General features: G+C 48.9%; 1 protein-coding gene and 3 non-coding genes across 35 annotated transcripts in view; all 4 read right to left on the reverse strand.

Annotated features, from left to right (window-relative positions):
* Positions 1 to 18,427, reverse strand: part of LOC129550201 (uncharacterized) — a 137,260-nt gene that overhangs the window by 88,598 nt on the left and 30,235 nt on the right. For 25 of the 32 annotated variants that reach the window (XR_016035685.1, XR_016035684.1, XR_016035683.1 and 22 more), the window contains 5 exons: positions 8,060 to 9,407; positions 5,795 to 5,917; positions 4,999 to 5,138; positions 3,794 to 3,996; positions 748 to 887 (listed from right to left, as the gene is read on the reverse strand). The gene's annotated coding sequence lies outside the window, so the exon portion shown is untranslated. Of the gene's footprint in view, positions 1 to 227; positions 575 to 747; positions 888 to 3,793; positions 3,997 to 4,998; positions 5,139 to 5,794; positions 5,918 to 8,059; positions 9,408 to 18,427 lie in introns of those variants that run through there. The other 7 variants (XM_088829737.1, XM_088829738.1, XM_088829739.1 and 4 more) reach the window with 7 other exon arrangements.
* Positions 445 to 537, reverse strand: LOC129550746 (small nucleolar RNA SNORD116). The gene has a single exon (XR_008684886.1). It is a non-coding gene; the product is annotated as a small nucleolar RNA SNORD116 (small nucleolar RNA).
* LOC129550755 (small nucleolar RNA SNORD116) lies at positions 4,696 to 4,788 on the reverse strand. The gene has a single exon (XR_008684895.1). It is a non-coding gene; the product is annotated as a small nucleolar RNA SNORD116 (small nucleolar RNA).
* On the reverse strand, positions 8,967 to 9,059 carry LOC129550863 (small nucleolar RNA SNORD116). Its single transcript, XR_008684980.1, has one exon. It is a non-coding gene; the product is annotated as a small nucleolar RNA SNORD116 (small nucleolar RNA).

Consider the following 18,427-nt stretch of genomic DNA (forward strand, 5'->3'; position numbering starts at 1 on the left):
CTGCAGCCCACACGGCACTCAGGAATCTCAGCAACCCAAAGGGCCACAACGGCGAGGGCCTCAGATCTGACCTGGGGCTCCAATCACAAACCACAGAAGCTTCGTTGCTTCAGAATCAACATCACTGGAGCCCCAATTCGGGCACTCGCAGCATGAACTGGGAGGAAACACACACTTCTGAGTGAAGAGCTCAACTGTCTGAGGGTAGGACCTACTGGGACACCTACCACCACTGGACAAGCAAGATGCCTCTTCTGCTCCTCAGGGCCTTTACAGGGACCTTGCATTCCAAAAGGCCGCTCGAGCATCGATACACGGCCCACCCTCAGACAGGAGCCTCGCAAATGGTGGTGACCTGGTTCCTCGATGTGTGTGTGTGACACAGTTGGAGACTCCCTCGCTGCTAACCAGCCCCACCCTTAACCCCAAGGGAGGCAACGTGCTGGACCTCAGTTTCGACGAGGAGACGGTAGTGAGTTCTCACTCATTTTGTTCAGATTTTCCAAGGAATGCATGTGAGGGTGTCATCATCGATCCAAGCACGTGCTGGCTCGCTGCCCACCTCCGCAGGACAGGCAGGTCCGCTCCTAGGAGGCGCCAGTGACCTGGGAGGCCCCCAGCAGCCAGGGGAACTCAGAGGCCCCAGGCTTCTCAGCAAGAGGAACGGTCCCGCCATACATACAGCCACTCAGGCAGTACCAGGAAAGCCAAAATCCATGACACGTCTTGGGGCAGGGGAAGGCGTACCGTGCTCAGTGATCCAAAAAGCAGTGGCAGCAACCTGGGCCCACCACACTTCTCGCCGCACTCCTCTGCACCTCGAGTCACTGCCTCACTGGTGGGGCTTCGTCTCCTGGGTGACGGACAGTCATATCGGGCAACTTCACCTGACAAGGGGACAGAAAGCACAGGCAGGCTTCAGATGTGTACCAAGCTTCTCGCTAAGCAATATCGATGCCCTTGGTTCCCTGAGCGAAGGCCTTACCTGCTTCCCAAATCCGTCTGTATGACAGGATACCTATGTGTTGGCATGAGGGCAGAAAGGTTCACGTGACTGTGGATGTCTGACTGAGTGTGCAAGCGTGTCGGGGGACTTGTATGGGTCTGAGTACTTGTGTTCCAGTGTACCAACGAGGATGTGCTCTCAGGATTCTGGGTGTGCCTCTGGAACTCTTTCCGTGTATTTCCGTGTCTCAGAGCCCCTGCGCAAAGGGCTTGGTGTCTGAACACGCAGGTCTTCTCCATGGAGACCTGAACGCCCACCCTCCCACAAAATGGGGGATGACGCCTGGCACCTTCCTCCAACACCATGCAAAAGTTCACTGAGGGGTGACATAAGCTCTGGGCTCCCGATATACATGACCCATGCCGTCTGACCAAACCACAGGAACCTGACTGCCCAAGGTCCCCTGGCGGAGCATCTGAGTGAATGGCCCTTACCCTGAGACTACCCCAGCTACTATTACAGCTCAGGTGTCCTTGCCACAAGTCCCACCTCCTCCCTGAACAAGGAAACTTTCCGGAGAAAGCCTACCGTGTGGTTAACTTGGCCTCAGGCCAGATACAGTCCACCATACCCTCACCGAGCAAAAGAATACAGGGCATGCACCTCTTCCTGTCCAATTAGTCCAGTCACTCTCTGGGGCTCTGCTGGAAAGTCTAAGACAAGAGGTGGTCATCCTCAGGTACCAGGATGCAGGGGCCACTCCCACAGAAACAGGGGCCAATTCCTGGCCAGATTATGGTCAGACCCACAGCCTGTAGGGCCCTGGGTACCCACCACACCCTGGAGAAAGCTCCCAAAATGCAAATTCAGTTCAGTTCAGTCGCCCAGTCGTGTCCCACTCTCTGTGACCCCTTGAACCGCAGCACGCCAGGCTTCCCATCACCAACTCCTGGAGTCCGCCCAAACCCATGTCCATTTAGTTGGTGATGCCACCCAACCATCTCATCCTCTGTCGTCCCCTTCTCCTCCTGCCCTCAGTCTTTCACAGCATCAGGGTCGTTTCCAATGAGTCAGCTCTTCACATCTGGTGACCAAAGTATTGGACTTTCAGCTTCACATCAGTCCTTCCAATGAACACCCTGGACTGATCTCCTTTAACATGGACTGCTTAGATCTCCTTGCAGTCCAAGGGACTCTCAAGAGCCTTATCCAACACCACAGTTCAAAAGCATCAATCCTTCAGCGCTCAGCCTTCTTTATAGTCCAAACCTCACATCCATACATGTCCACTGGAAAAACCATAGCCTTGACGAGATGGACCTTGTTGGCAAAGTAAGGTCTCTGCTTTTCAATATACTATCTAGGTTGGTCATAAGGTTCCTTCCAAGAAGTAAGCGTCTTTCAATTTCATGGCTGCAATCAGCATCTGCTGTGATTTTGGAGCCCAGAAAAATAAAGTCAGCCACTGTTGCCCCATCTATTTGCCATGGGACAAACAGATGCTATTATCTAAGGGACAGGATGGGACAGGATGCTATTATCTAACTTTTCTCAGTGTTGAGCTTTTAGACCTCTTTTTCACTCTCCTCTTTCACTTTCATCAAGAGGCTCTTTAGTTCTTCTTCACTTTATGCCATAAGGGTGGTGTCATCTGCATATCTGAGGTTATTGATATTTCTCCCGTCACTCTTGATTCCAGCTTGAGCTTCCTCCAGCCCAGCGTTTCTCATGATGCACTCATGAGTTAATAAGTTAAATAAGCGGGTGACAATAAACAGCATTCACGTGCTCCTTTGCTATTTGGAACCAGTCAGTGGTCCCATGTCCAGTTCTAACTGTTGCTTCCTGATCTGCATACAGTTTTCTCAAGAGGCAGGTCAGGTCGTCTGGTATTCCTATCTCTTTCAGAATTTTCCATAGTTTATTGTGATCCACACAGTCAAAGGCTTGGGCATAGTCAGTAAAGCAGAAACAGATGTTTTTCTGGAACTCTATTGCTTTCTCCATGATCCAGCAGATGTTGGCAATTTGACCTCTGGTGCCTCTGCCTTTTCTAAAAGAAGCTTGAACATCTGGAAGTTCACGGTTCATGTACTGCTGAAGCCTGGCTTGGAGAATTTTGAGCATTACTTTACTAGTGTGCAAGATGAGTGCAACTGTGCGGTAGTTTGAACATTCTTTGGCACTGTCTTTCCTTGGGATTGGAATGAAAACTGATCTTTTCCTCTCTTGTGGCCACCGTTGAGTTTTCCAAATTTGCTGGCATATTGAGTGCAGCACTTTCACAGCATCATCTTTCAGGATTTGTGATAGCTCAACTGGAATTCCATCACCTCCACAAAGCAAGACTTGGTCCAGCTGAACTCATCCTGCACCCCCAGGGTGACTCACCCACATCAGTAGCCTCCAGGGGCTCTGCTCACACAGGGACAATGAGCACTCACCAAGAACCACAGGAAAAACGTGGCTTTGATTACGGCAACACCACCCCATTCCACCTGGCAGCTCATTTCCACCACGCCAGACCACCAAGCGCTCATAGATCACTAAGGCTGCATCCAGGAAGACTCCAGAAAAACAGGCAGGGGAAGACCTTGGATTTGCCAGGTTTCCCACCTTCATGTCAGGGGAGTCAATGGCTACTACACTGAAGCAACCCTGGTATGCCAACCAATGCCAGATCTCTACCACAACCATGGTCTTCCCAGGTTGATATGTCACTGCCAGGGGGGTGAGCACCTGAGTGGGATCCGGGCCTTCTCGCTGGCCCCATTCTTCACAAACTCATAACCTTGCAAATTCCAGTCCCAAGGGCTAAAGGGGGTGCCAAGGAGCATGTGCACATACCTTATTACCACCCACAGGGCTGGCTCCTAGGCCTCGTTATTGCAACTCTTCAAGGCACCAAAGATCCAGTTTGAAAGACCTTTTTCTGGCATCAGGCCACCAAGGCCACAGCGGTCACTATCACCGAGCCTCCCAAGCACCAGCAATGCCCTGTCCTCTGCACCCAGCCACGAGCAGCTCCTAGAGGACCACAGTATGAATCACTGAAAGCAGAACAAAAGTGACTGCAGTCTCAGCAGATATATCATCCCAGGAAATCACACTGCATTTTTCCTCTCCTGCACAACCATTCTTCTCTGGGCCTCTGGCCAACCTGAAGGAGAAGTGCAGACCTAGGACCACAGCACAGTCCATGGCCACCTCCAAGACTCAAGCTTGTGAGAGGAGTTGCAATTCTACCAAGGGCAGAAATGAGGCCTATTAACTTTGACCACTGCCACCGTTCCCCTACATCTCTGCAGCCACTGCAGCCCACACGGCACTCAGGAATCTCAGCAACCCAAAGGGCCACAACGGCGAGGGCCTCAGATCTGACCTGGGGCTCCAATCACAAACCACAGAAGCTTCGTTGCTTCAGAATCAACATCACTGGAGCCCCAATTCGGGCACTCGCAGCATGAACTGGGAGGAAACACACACTTCTGAATGAAGAGCTCAACTGTCTGAGGGTAGGACCTACTGGGACACCTACCACCACTGGACAAGCAAGATGCCTCTTCTGCTCCTCAGTGCCTTTACCTTGCATTCCAAAAGGCCGCTCGAGCATCGATACACGGCCCACCCTCAGACAGGAGCCTCGCAAATGGTGGTGACCTGGTTCCTCAATGTGTGTGTGTGACACAGTTGGAGACTCCCTCGCTGCTAACCAGCCCCATCCTTAACCCCAAGGGAGGCAACGTGCTGGACCTCAGTATCGACGAGGAGACGGTAGTGAGTTCTCACTCATTTTGTTCAGATTTTCCAAGGAATGCATGTGAGGGTGTCATCATCGATCCAAGCACGTGCTGGCTCGCTGCCCACCTCCGCAGGGCAGGCAGGTCCGCTCCCAGGAGGAGCCAGTGACCTGGGAGGCCCCCAGCAGCCAGGGGAACTCAGAGCCCCCCGGCTTCTCAGCAAGAGGAACGGTCCCGCCATACATACAGCCACTCAGGCAGTACCAGGAAAGCCAAAATCCATGACACGTCTTGGGGCAGGGGAAGGCGTACCGTGCTCAGTGATCCAAAAAGCAGTGGCAGCAACCTGGGCCCACCACACTTCTCGCCGGACTCCCCTGCACCTCGAGTCACTGCCTCACTGGTGGGGCTTCGTCTCCTGGGTGACGGACAGTCATATCGGGCAACTTCACCTGACAAGGGGACAGAAAGCACAGGCAGGCTTCAGATGTGTACCAAGCTTCTCGCTAAGCAATATCGATGCCCTTGGTTCCCTGAGCGAAGGCCTTTCCTGCTCCCCAAATGTAGTATCCCTTATGTATGACAGGATACCTATGTGTTGGCATGAGGGCAGAAAGGTTCACGTGACTGTGGATGTCTGACTGAGTGTGCAAGCGTGTCGGGGGACTTGTGTGGGTCTGAGTACTTGTGTTCCAGTGTACCAACGAGGATGTGCTCTCAGGATTCTGGGTGTGCCTCTGGAACTCTTTCCGTGTATTTCCGTTTCTCAGAGCCCCTGTGCAAAGGGCTTGGTGTCTGAACACGCAGGTCTTCTCCATGGAGACCTGAACTCCCACCCTCCCACAAAATGGGGGATGACGCCTGGCACCTTCCTCCAACACCATGCAAAAGTTCACTGAGGGGTTGACATAGGCTCTGGGCTCCCGATATACATGACCCATGCCGTCTGACCAAACCACAGGAACCTGACTGCCCAAGGTCCCCTGGCGGAGCATCTGAGTGAATGGCCCTTACCCTGAGACTACCCCAGCTACTACTACAGCTCAGGTGTCCTTGCCACAAGTCCCACCTCCTCTCTGAACAAGGAAACTTTCCGGAGAAAGCCTACCTTGTGGTTAACTTGGCCTCGGGCCAGATACAGTCCACCACACCCTCACAGAGCAAAAGAATACAGGGCATGCGCCTCTTCCTGTCCAATTAGTCCAGTCACTCTCTGGGCCTCTGCTGGAAACTGTAAGACAAGAGGTGGTCATCCTCAGGTACCAGGATCCAGGGCTCACTCCCACAGAAACAGGGCCCCATTCCTGGCCAGATTATGGTCAGATCCACAGCCTGTAGGGCCCTGGGTACCCACCACACCCTGGAGAAAGCTCCCAAAATGCAAATTCAGTTCAGTTCAGTCGCCCAGTCGTGTCCCACTCTCTGTGACCCCTTGAACCGCAGCACCCCAGGCTTCCCATCACCCATCACCAACTCCTGGAGTCCGCCCAAACGCATGTCCATTTAGTTGGTGATGCCACCCAACCATATCATCCTCTGTTGTCCCCTTCTCCTCCTGCCCTCAGTCTTTCACAGCATCAGGGTCGTTTCCAATGAGTCAGCTCTTCACATCTGGTGACCAAAGTATTGGAGTTTCAGCTTCACATCAGTCCTTCCAATGAACACCCTGGACTGATCTCCTTTAACATGGACTGCTTAGATCTCCTCGCAGTCCAAGGGACTCTCAAGAGCCTTATCCAACACCACAGTTCAAAAGCATCAATCCTTCAGCGCTCAGCCTTCTTTATAGTCCAAACCTCACATCCATACATGTCCACTGGAAAAACCATAGCCTTGACGTGATGGACCTTGTTGGCAAAGTAAGGTCTCTGCTTTTCAATATACTATCTAGGTTGGTCATAAGGTTCCTTCCAAGGAGTAAGCGTCTTTCAATTTCATGGCTGCAATCAGCATCTGCTGTGATTTTGGAGCCCAGAAAAATAAAGTCAGCCACTGTTGCCCCATCTATTTGCCATGGGACAAACAGATGCTATTATCTAAGGGACAGGATGGGACAGGATGCTATTATCTAAGTTTTCTCAATGTTGAGCTTTAAGACCTCTTTTTCACTCTCCTCTTTCACTTTCATCAAGAGGCTCTTTAGTTCTTCTTCACTTTATGCCATAAGGGTGGTGTCATCTGCATATCTGAGGTTATTGATATTTCTCCCGTCACTCTTGATTCCAGCTTGAGCTTCCTCCAGCCCAGCGTTTCTCATGATGCACTCATGAGTTAATAAGTTAAATAAGCGGGTGACAATAAACAGCATTCACGTGCTCCTTTGCTATTTGGAACCAGTCAGTTGTTCCATGTCCAGTTCTAACTGTTGCTTCCTGATCTGCATACAGTTTTCTCAAGAGGCCGGTCAGGTCGTCCGGTATTCCTATCTCTTTCAGAATTTTCCATAGTTTATTGTGATCCACACAGTCAAAGGCTTGGGCATAGTCAGTAAAGCAGAAACAGATGTTTTTCTGGAACTCTATTGCTTTCTCCATGATCCAGCAGATGTTGGCAATTTGACCTCTGGTGCCTCTGCCTTTTCTAAAAGAAGCTTGAACATCTGGAAGTTCACGGTTCATGTACTGCTGAAGCCTGGCTTGGAGAATTTTGAGCATTACTTTACTAGTGTGCAAGATGAGTGCATCTGTGCGGTAGTTTGAACATTCTTTGGCACTGTCTTTCCTTGGGATTGGAATGAAAACTGACCTTTTCCTCTCTTGTGGCCACCGTTGAGTTTTCCAAATTTGCTGGCATATTGAGTGCAGCACTTTCACAGCATCATCTTTCAGGATTTGTGATAGCTCAACTGGAATTCCATCACCTCCACAAAGCAAGACTTGGTCCAGCTGAACTCATCCTGCCCCCCCAGGGTGACTCACCCACATCAGTAACCTCCAGGGGCTCTGCTCACACAGGGACAATCAGCACTCACCAAGACCCACAGGAAAAACGTGGCTTTGATTACGGCAACACCACCCCATTCCACCTGGCAGCTCATCTCCACCACGCCAGACCACCAAGCGCTCATAGATCACTAAGGCTGCTTCCAGGAAGACTCCAGAAAAACAGGCAGGGGAAGACCTTGGATTTGCCAGGTTTCCCACCTTCATGTCAGGGGAGTCAATGGCTACTACACTGAAGCAACCCTGGTGTGCCAACCAATGCCGGATCTCTACCACAACCATGGTCTTCCAAGGTTGATATGTCACTGCCAGGGGGGTGAGCAACTGAGTGGGATCCGGGCCGTCTGCTGGCCCCATTCTTCACAAACTCATAACCTTGCAAATTCCAGTCCCAAGGGCTAAAGGGGGTGCCAAGGGGCATGTGCACATACCTTATTACCACCCACAGGGCTGGCTCCTAGGCCTCGTTATTGCAACTCTTCAAGGCACCAAAGATCCAGTTTGAAAGACCTTTTTCTGGTATCAGGCCACCAAGGCCACAACGGTCACTATCACCGAGCCTCCCAAGCACCAGCAATGCCCTGTCCTCTGCACCCAGCCACGAGCAGCTCCTAGAGGACCAGAGTATGAATCACTGAAAGCAGAACAAAAGTGACTGCAGTCTCAGCGGACATATCATCCCAGGAAATCACACTGCATTTTTCCTCTCCTGCACAACCATTCTTCTCTGGGCCTCTGGCCAACCTGAAGGAGAAGTGCAGACCTAGGACCACAGCACAGTCCATGGCCACCTCCAAGACTCAAGCATGTGAGAGGAGTTGCAATTCTACCAAGGGCAGAAATGAGGCCTATTAACTTTGACCACTGCCACCGTTCCCCTACATCTCTGCAGCCACTGCAGCCCACACGGCACTCAGGAATCTCAGCAACCCAAAGGGCCACAACGGCGAGGGCCTCAGATCTGACCTGGGGCTCCAATCACAAACCACAGAAGCTTCGTTGCTTCAGAATCAACATCACTGGAGCCCCAATTCGGGCACTCGCAGCATGAACTGGGAGGAAACACACACTTCTGAATGAAGAGCTCAACTGTCTGAGGGTAGGACCTACTGGGACACCTACCACCACTGGACAAGCAAGATGCCTCTTCTGCTCCTCAGGGCCTTTACAGGGACCTTGCATTCCAAAAGGCCGCACGAGCATCTATAAACGGCCCACCCTCAGAAAGGAGGCTCTCAAATGGTGGTGACCTGGTTCCTCGATGTGTGTGTGTGACACAGTTGTAGATTCCCTCCTGCTAACCAGCCCCACCCTTAACCCCATGGGAGGCAACGTGCTGGACCTCAGTTTCGACGAGGAGACGGTAGTGAGTTCTCACTCATTTTGTTCAGATTTTCCAAGGAATGCATGTGAGGGTGTCATCATCGATCCAAGCACGTGCTGGCTCACTGCCCACCTCCACAGGGCAGACAGGGCCGCTCCCAGAGGAGCCAGTGACCTGGGAGTCCTTCAGCAGCCAGGGGAACTCAGAACCCCTAGGTTTCTCAGCAAGAGGAATGGTCCCTCCATACCTACAGCCACTCAGGCAGTCCCAGGAAAGCCGAAATCCATGACACGTCTTGGGGCAGGGGAAGGCATACCGTCCTCAGTGATCAAAAAGCAGTGGCAGCAACCTGGGCTTGCCAAACTTCTTGCCAGACTTCCTTGTAGCTCGAGTCACCAGCTCCCAGGCGGGGCTCCATCTCCTGAGTGACGGACACTCACACTTGGGAACTCCACCTGACAAGGGGACAGAGAGCACAGGCAGGCTTCAGCTGTGTACCCCATCGCAGTCACTGAGACTGGTGTGCATGTTTCATGGGGGAGGCCTGCATCTTCAACCCGACTGTACTGATCGTACAGACAGCTGGATACATGTTTATCCAGAGTGCAGTTATTAGGTTCAAGTGCCTGTGGGTCTCTGTCTAACTGAGCATGCAAGGGTGCAGGGCACTGGATGTGGTGCTGAGTGCCTTGTTCCAGCATACCAACAAGGATGCGCTCTTGGCATTATGGATGTGCCACGGGAACTCATTCTGGGTATTTCCATGTCTCAGAGCCCGTGTGCAAAGACCTTGGTGTCTGAACACGCCTGCCATCTCCACGAAGCTCTGACCTCCCACCCTCCCACAAAATGGGGGATGATGCCTGGCACCTTCCTCCAGCCCCATGCAAAATTTCACTGAGGGGCCGCTGACAGGAGTTCTGGGCTCCCAATCTCCATGCCCCATGCCCTCTGACCATAGTACAAGGACCTGACCACCCAAGGTTGCCTTGCTGAGCATCTGTGTGAATGCCACATACCCCGAGACTACGCCAGCTACTACTACAGCTCAGAGGTCCTTGTCACAAGTCTCACCTCTTCCCTGAACAAGGAAATTTTCCCAGATTACCGCCAATGAGAGGCGGCTGCGTGGGTGCAGGAGGGCCGAGAGGAGCTACTCCACGTTCAAGGTCAGGAGGGGCGGCCATGAGGAGATACCCCTCGTCCAAGGTAAGGAGCAGTGGCTGTGCTTTGCTGGAGCAGCCGTGAAGAGATACCCCATGTCCAAGGTGACTGTTTAAACTTCTAGCATTATGGGAGTGCAACAGAAGTGCGGCAGCTTCGTTTAACCAACAGAAACGTGGTGGCTGCGATAGACTGCACAGAAGCGTGGCCAAGAGGAGATACTTCATACCCAAGGTCAGGGGCAGTGACCCAGAGCACAAGGCTGCGACGGCACAAGAGCAGCCAAGAAGAGCAACCCGACATCCGAGGTCAGGGGAGGCGGCCAAGAGGAGCTATCCCATGTCCAGGTCAGGGGTGGTGCTGAGATGAGCTACCCCATGTCCGAGGTCAGGGGCAGCAGCCTAGAGGAGCTACCCCATGCCCAAAGGTCAGGGGCAGCGGCTGAGAGAAGCTACCCCATGCCCAAAGGTCAGGGGCAGCGGTTGAGAGGAGCTATCTCCCACGTCTGAAGGTCAGGGGCGGCTGCACAGGTGCAGGAGGGCGTAGAGGAGGTACTCCATGTTCAAGGTCAGGAGGGGCGACCTCGTCCAAGGTAAGGAGCAGAGGATGTGCTTTGCTGAAGCAGCCGTGAAGAGTTACCCCACGTCCAAGGTAAGAGAAACCCAAGTAAGATGGTAGGTGTTGCAAGGGGGCAACAGAGGGCAGACACACTGAAACCATAATCACAGAAAACTAGTCAATTTGATCACATGGACCACAGCCCTGTCTAACTCAATGAAACTAAGCCATGCCGTGTGGGGCCACCCAAGACGGCGGTGATGGTGGAGAGGTCTGACACAATGTGGTCTACTGGAGAAGGGAATGGCAAACCACTTCAGTGTTCTTGCCTTGAGAACCCCATTAACAGTATGAAAAGGCAAAACGATAGGACACTGAAAGAGGAACTTCCCAGGTCGGTAGGTGCACAATATGCTACGGGAGATGAGTGGAGAAATAACTCCAGAAAGAATGAAGGGATGGAGCCAAAGCAAAAACAATACCCAGTTGTGGATGTGACTGGTGATAGAAGCAAGGTCCAATGCTATAAAGAGCAATATTGCATAGGAACCTGGAATGTTAGGTCCATGAATCAAGGCAAATAGGAAGTGGCCAAACAGGCGATGGCAAGAATGAAAGTAGACATTCTAGGAATCAGTGAACTAAAATGGACTGGAATGGATGAATTTAACTCAGATGACCATTATATCTACTACTGTGGGCAGGAATCCCTTAGAAGAAATGGAGTAGCCATCATGGTCAACAAAAGAGTCAGAAATGCAGTACCTGGATGCAATCTCAAAAATGACAGAATGATCTCTGTTCATTTCCAAGGCAAACCATTCAATATCATGGTAATCCAAGCCTATGCCCCAACCAGTAATGCTGAAGAAGCCGAAGTTGAACAGTTCTATGAAGACCTACAAGACCTTTTAGAACTAACACCCAAAAAAGATGTCCTTTTCATTATAGGGGACTGGAATGCAAAGGTAGGAAGTCAGAAACACCTGGAGTAACAGGCAAATTTGGCCTTGGAGTATGGAATGAAGCAGGGCAAAGGCTAATAGAGTTTTGCCAAGAGAACGCACTGATCATAGCAAACACCCTCTTCCAACAACACAAGAGAAGACTCTACACATGGACATCACCAGATGGTCGATACCAAAATCAGATTGATTATATTCTTTGCAGCTAAAGATGGAGAAACTCTATACAGTCAGCAAAAACAAGACCAGGAGCTGATTGTGGCTCAGATCATGAACTCCTTATTGCCAAATTCAGACTTAAATTGAAGAAAGCAGGGAAAACCATTAGACCATTCAGGTATGACCTAAATCAAATCCCTTATGATTATACAGTGGAAGTGAGAAATAGATTTAAGGGACTAGATCTGACAGACAGAGTGCCTGATGAACTATGGATGGAGGTTTGTGACATTGTACAGGAGACAGGGATCAAGACCATCCCCATGGAAAGGAAATGCAAAAAAGCCAAATGGCTGTCTGAGGAGGCCTTACAAATAGCTGTGAAAAGAAGAGAAGTGAAAAGCAAAGGAGAAAAGGAAAGATATAAGCATCTGAATGCAGAGTTCCAAAGAATAGCAAGGAGAGATAAGAAAGCCTTCCTCAGCGATTATGCAAAGAAATAGAGGAAAACAACAGAATAGGAAAAACAAGAGATCATTTCAAGAAAATTAGAGATACCAAGGGAACATTTCATGCAAAGATGGGCTCGATAAAGGACAGAAATGGTATGGACCTAACAGAAGCAGAAGATACTAAGAAGAGGTGGCAAGAATACACAGAAGAACTTTAAAAAAAATTTCTTCATGACCCAGATTATCACGATGATGTGATCACTCACCTAGAGTCGGATATCCTGAAATGTGAAATCAAGTGGGCCTTAGAAAGCATCACTATGAACAAAGCTAGTGGAGGTGATGGAATTCCAGTTGAGCTATTTCAAATCCTGAAAGATGATGCTGTGAAAGTGCTGCACTCAATATGCCAGCAAATTTAGAAAACTCAGCAGTGGCCACATGACTGGAAAATGTCAGTTTTCATTCCAATCCCAAAGAAAGGCAATGCCAAAGAATGCTCAAACTACCGGACAATTGCCCTCATCTCACACGCTAGTAAAGTCATGCTCAAAATTCTCCAAGCCAGGCTTCAGCAATACGTGAACCGTGAACTTCCAGATGTTCAAGCTTCTTTTAGAAAAGGCAGAGTCACCAGAGATCAAATTGCCAACATCCGCTGGATCATGGAGAAAGCAAGAGAGTTCCAGAAAAACATCTATTTCTGCTTCATTGACTATGCCAAAGCCTTTGACTGTGTGGATCACAATAGACTGCGGAAAATTCTGAAAGAGATGGTAATACCAGACCACCTGACCGGCCTCTTGAGAAACCTGTATGCAGGGCAGGAAGCAACAGTTAGAACTGGATATGGAACAACAGACTGGTTCCAAATAGGAAAAGGAGTACGTCAAGGCTGTATATCGTCACCCTGCTTATTTAACTTATATGGAGAGTACATTGAGAAACACTGGGCTGGAAGAAGCACAAGCTGGAATCAAGATTGCTGGCAGAAATATCAATAATATCAGATATGCAGATGACACCACCCTTATGGCAGAAAGTGAAGAGGAAATAAAAAGCCTCTTGATGAAAGTGAAAGAGGAGAGTGAAAAAGATGGCTTAAAGTGCAACATTCAGAAAACTAAGATCATGGCATCTGGTCCCATCACTTCATGGCAAATAGATGGGGAAACAGTGGCCGACTTTATTTTTGGGGGCTCCAAAATCACTGCAGATGGTGATTGCAGCCATGAAATTAAAACATGCTTACTCCTTGGAAGGAAAGTTATGACCAACCTAGATAGCACATTAAAAAGCAGAGCCATTACTTTGCCAACAAAGTTCCCTCTAGTCAAGGCTATGGTTTTTCCAGTGGTCATGTATGGATGTGAGAGTTGGACTATAAAAAAAGCTGATTGCCAAAGAATTGATGCTTTTGAACTGTGGAGTTGGAAAATACTCTTGAGAGTCCCGTAGACTGCAAGGCGATCCAATCAGTCCATTCTAAAGGAAATCAGTCCTGGGTTTTCATTGGAAGGAGTGATGTTGAAGCTGAAACTCCAATACTTTGGCCACCTGATGCGAAGAGTTGACTCATTGGAAAAGCCCCTGATGCTGGGAGAGACTTGGTGCAGGAGGAGAAGGGGACACAGAGGATGAGACGGCTGGATGGCATAACTGACTCGATGGACATGAGTTTGGATAAACCCTGGGAGTTTGTGATGGACAGTGAAGCCTGGCATGCTGCGATTCATGAGGTCACAAAGAGTTGGACATGACTGAGTGACTGAACTGAACTGATAGTGAAGTTGGCCCTGGCCCCGGGGCAGATACAGCCCATCGCACAGTCGAAGACCAGAATAATTCAGGGCATGCATCTCTTCATGCACAATCAGTCCAATCATTCCCTGGGCCTCTGTCAGAAAGTGCAAGATGGGACCTGGTCTTCCTCAGGTACCAGGATCCAGTAGTCACTCTCACAGAAAGGGGACCCCTTTCCTGGGCAGATTATCCTCAGATCCAGCACCTGCAGGGCTCTGGGTACCAACCACACCCCATGGGAAAATCTCGCAAAATGCAAGGCTTGGTCCAAATTGAATTCCTCCTGCCCCAAAGGGCGACTCACGCACATCTGAAGCCTCCAGAGCTCTGCTCACACAGGGTCAATCAGCACCCAGGAAGACCCACAGGTAGAAGGCAGTCTTTATTTACGGCAACACCACTCTATTCGGCTGTGCACCTCTTTTCCGCCATGGTAAAACCACTGAGTGCTCACAGATCACCAGGAAGAATTAATAAAAGCCAGGGGACGACCTTGAATGTTCCAGGTCCTCCACCCTAGTGTTATGGGAGCCACTGGCTACTACACTGAGGAAGCCTTGTTATGCCAAGCAATCCCAAATCTCTACCACAGCCACGGGCCTCCAAGGTCAATACTTCACTGCGAGTGTGGTGAACACCTGGGTGCCAAGTGGGCTGTCTGCCTGGCCCCACCATTTAGTAACTCATACATCTTGCAAATTCCAGCCCTAGTGGCCAGATGGGGGTCAAGCGGCATGTGCACACACTGCATTACCATCCACAGGGCTGGCTCCCTGGCCTCAGTTGGTGCAACACTTCAAGGTACCAAAAATATGCTTGAAGAGTCCTTCACACATCACGCCACCAAGGCCTCAAGTGTTATCTATGACTGAGCTCCCCAAACAGAGTAATGCCCTCTCCTCTGTCCCCAGCCGAGGGCAGCTCCAAAAAGGCCACAGTACATATCATTAGAACCACAATGACAGTGCCTGCAGCCTCAGGGGACATATTGTCCCAGACAATCACACTGCACCATTCCTCACCTGCACAACCATTCTGCGCTAGGCCTCTGGCCATCCTGCATGAGGAATACATGGCTAGGGCCACTGCACAGTCCACAGTGGCCTTCAGGACTCATGCACTGTTACAGGAGTTGCAATACAGCAACTGCCAAGGGCAGAAAGGAGGCCTACTGCTTTTCGCCCCTGCCACTGTTCCACTAGGTCCCACTACTGCTACAGCCCACAGGCACTCAGGAATCTTACTAAACCAAAGGACCTCAACAGTGAGGGTCTCATATCTGACCTGGGTCTCCAAACAGAAACCACAGAATCTTCCACGCTTCAGATTCCACATCAGTACAGCTCCAACTAGCCCACTTGCAGCTGATACTGGGATGAAATGCACCTTTTCAAGCCAAGAGCTCACCAGGCTGAATGGGCCTAGGCCTGGTCTACTGAACAGGATCTAGCACATGATCTCCTGTGAGGGTAATCAGCTGGATGACTGTCAAGCCATAAAGGTGGCACTTTATGAAACCCTGCAGATGCCTTTGATCCGGACACATCCTGTTGAATAGGCAAAACCACAATATTCTGAGAAAGAATTAGAAAGATATAAAAAAGAGAAGCAAAGATACTGATAAAGAATGGTTACAGTCCAAGGATGGACGATTAATAATTCCTAAAATGCTAAATGGAAAATTCTTAAGGGTTTACACTAGAGTTTTCCTAAAGCCTTGGAATTAACCAACTATGTAACTCAGCTCTCAGCTTTTCAACAGACATTTAAAAAATATGGGAGATGACTTCTGACCCAGCCTCTGAGTCAAGCACGCCATTGTTTGAGCCAGGAACCAAGGTCCTGATAAAGACTTTGGGATTGGGGGTCAGGATCCCTCAAGCCCCTCTGGGAAGGCCTTTACCAGGTAATTCTTTCTTCTCTCACAGCTGTCAAGCTACCAAGAATTGATTCGTGGATGCACCACACTATAGTTAAGAGGTGGCACCCATACCAGAACTAAGTGGTATCATTTTATTCCTTTACTTTCTATGCTTTCTTAGTACTCTTCAGATGGGCCTGATAATCTATGTGTGCCTGCTTATGCTGACTCCAAAAGTCCTGGGTCTGCCATTTGATCCTCAAGATAATGCCTTCCTTTCCTGGGCTCACTCCTACGCTGCATTCCACAACAGGTCTAGCTGCTGGGTCTGCAGGGTGCTCCCCTCTTCGTCAGTGGAAGGCTTATCACAGTAGGCATCTTCCACTTCAACCAAAGGACTTTCTCCAAGTTTGTGAATACCTTTGACAACAACAATCATATGTGATGCCTCTTCTTAATCTGATGACATCTTACAATCATAAGATGGACTAGTGCAACACTTTGTACCTTATCTATAGATATAATGTGACTTTTAACTTTGTTGATCTGTTTTTGCTGTTTGCTCCCTCCATCTGTAACTGTGTAATAGGATTTGTTTCTAGCTGCATGAAGGCTTTTAAGTTACAAATGGTTGCTCAAACTCCTGCAACTGCACGGGCTTCCTCCAACTACTACTTGCGGCCCCTGGATCACAGACCCTCAATATGAGGGTTAGCAGAATATGTTGCCTCTCCAGTTTAGGGATGATGCCCCTTATCAGCTTGGAAGCAGTTACGTAATGAAAATGATGTCCCTTTCTGTAAGCAAGATAATTCTCCTAAAAGAAAAGAAAAGACAGGAAGGCTGCTGCTGCTGCTGATGCTAAGTCACTTCAGTCGTGTCCGACTCTGTGTGGCCACACAGATGGCAGCCCACCAGGCTCTGCCGTCCCTGGGATTCTCCAGGCAAGAACACTGGAGTGGGTTGCCATTTCCTTCTCCAATGCAGGAAAGTGAAAAGTGGAAAGTGAGACAGGAAGGCTAGGGGTCCCCAAATGGAGGAAATAGGCTGCAAGTGTCAGACACTTTTTATCTATTAAGTACCAGAAGGAAACAAACTATAGGTATCATATTTTCCCCTTCTTTATACAAAATTAAAAGGTTTCCTTTAAAATTCTGTGTTGCCATGACAATAATTTGTTCCACCTGAACTTAACTTTCCTCAAACTTTGAGCTAACTAAAGAGTATTACTTATGGAAATATTTTTCTTAAGCTATGTTAATGAACTATGTATTTCTTCTCCACTCTGTCTTTCGTCATATGGACATCACCAGATGGTCAATACAGAAATCAGACTGATTATATTTTTTGCAGCCAAAGATGGAGAATCTCTATACAGTCAGCAAAATCAAGAGTGGGAGCCGATTGTGGCTCAAATCGTGAACTCCTTATTGCCAAACTCAGACTTAAACTGAATAAAGTAGGGAAAACCACTAGATCATTCAGGTATGACTTAAATCAAATCCCTTACAACTATACAGTGGAAGTAACAAATAGATTCAAGGGACTAGATCTGATAGACAAAGTGCCAGAAAAACTATGGACAGAAGTTCATTTCAAAAATTCAAAAAGGCAAAATGGTTGTCTGAGAAGGTCTTACAAATAGCTGTGAAAAGAAGAGAAGCGAAAGGCAAAGGAGAAAAGGAAAGATATACTCATTTAGATGCAGAGTCCCAAAGAATAGCAAGGAGAGATAAGAAAGCCTTCCTCAGTGATCAGTGCAAAGAAATAGAGGAAAAGAGCAGAATGGGAAAGACTAGAGATCTCTTCAAGAAAATTAGAGATACCAAGGGAACATTTCTTGCAAAAATGGACACAATAAAAAACAAAAATGGTATGGACTTAACAGAAGCACAAGATATTAAGAAGAGGTGGCAAGAATACCCAGAAAAACTATATAAAAAATATCTTCATGACCCATATAATCACAATGGTGTGATCACTCACATAGAGCCAAACATCCTGAAACAAAGTCAAGGGGGCCTTAGGAAGCATCACTATAAAGCTAGTGGAGGTAATGACATTCCAGTTGAGCTATTTCAAATCCTGAAAGATGATGCTGTGAAAGTGCTGCACTCAATATGCCAGCAAATTTAGAAAACTCATCACTTCACGGCCACACAACTGGAAAAGGTCAGTTTTCATTCCAATCCCAAAGAAAGGCAATGCCAAAGAATGCTCAAACTACCACACAATTGCACTCATCTCACACGCTAGCAAAGTCATGCTCAAAATTCTCCAAGCCAGGCTTCAACAGTATGAGAACTGTGAACTTAAGCTTCATTTAGAAAAGGCATAGTAACTAGAGATCAAATTGGCAACGTTTGTTGGATAATTGAAAAAGCAAGAGGGTTCTGAAAATACATCTACTTCTGCTTTACTGACTATGCCAAAGCCTTTTACTGTGTGGATCCCAACAAACTCTGAAAAATTCTTCAAGAGATGGGAACACCAGACCACCTGACCTGCATCTT

Source organism: Moschus berezovskii, chromosome 21 (assembly GCF_049115385.1).
Source record: "Moschus berezovskii isolate FMDL1 chromosome 21, NW_MosBer_1.0, whole genome shotgun sequence".
Taxonomy (NCBI): domain Eukaryota; kingdom Metazoa; phylum Chordata; class Mammalia; order Artiodactyla; family Moschidae; genus Moschus; species Moschus berezovskii.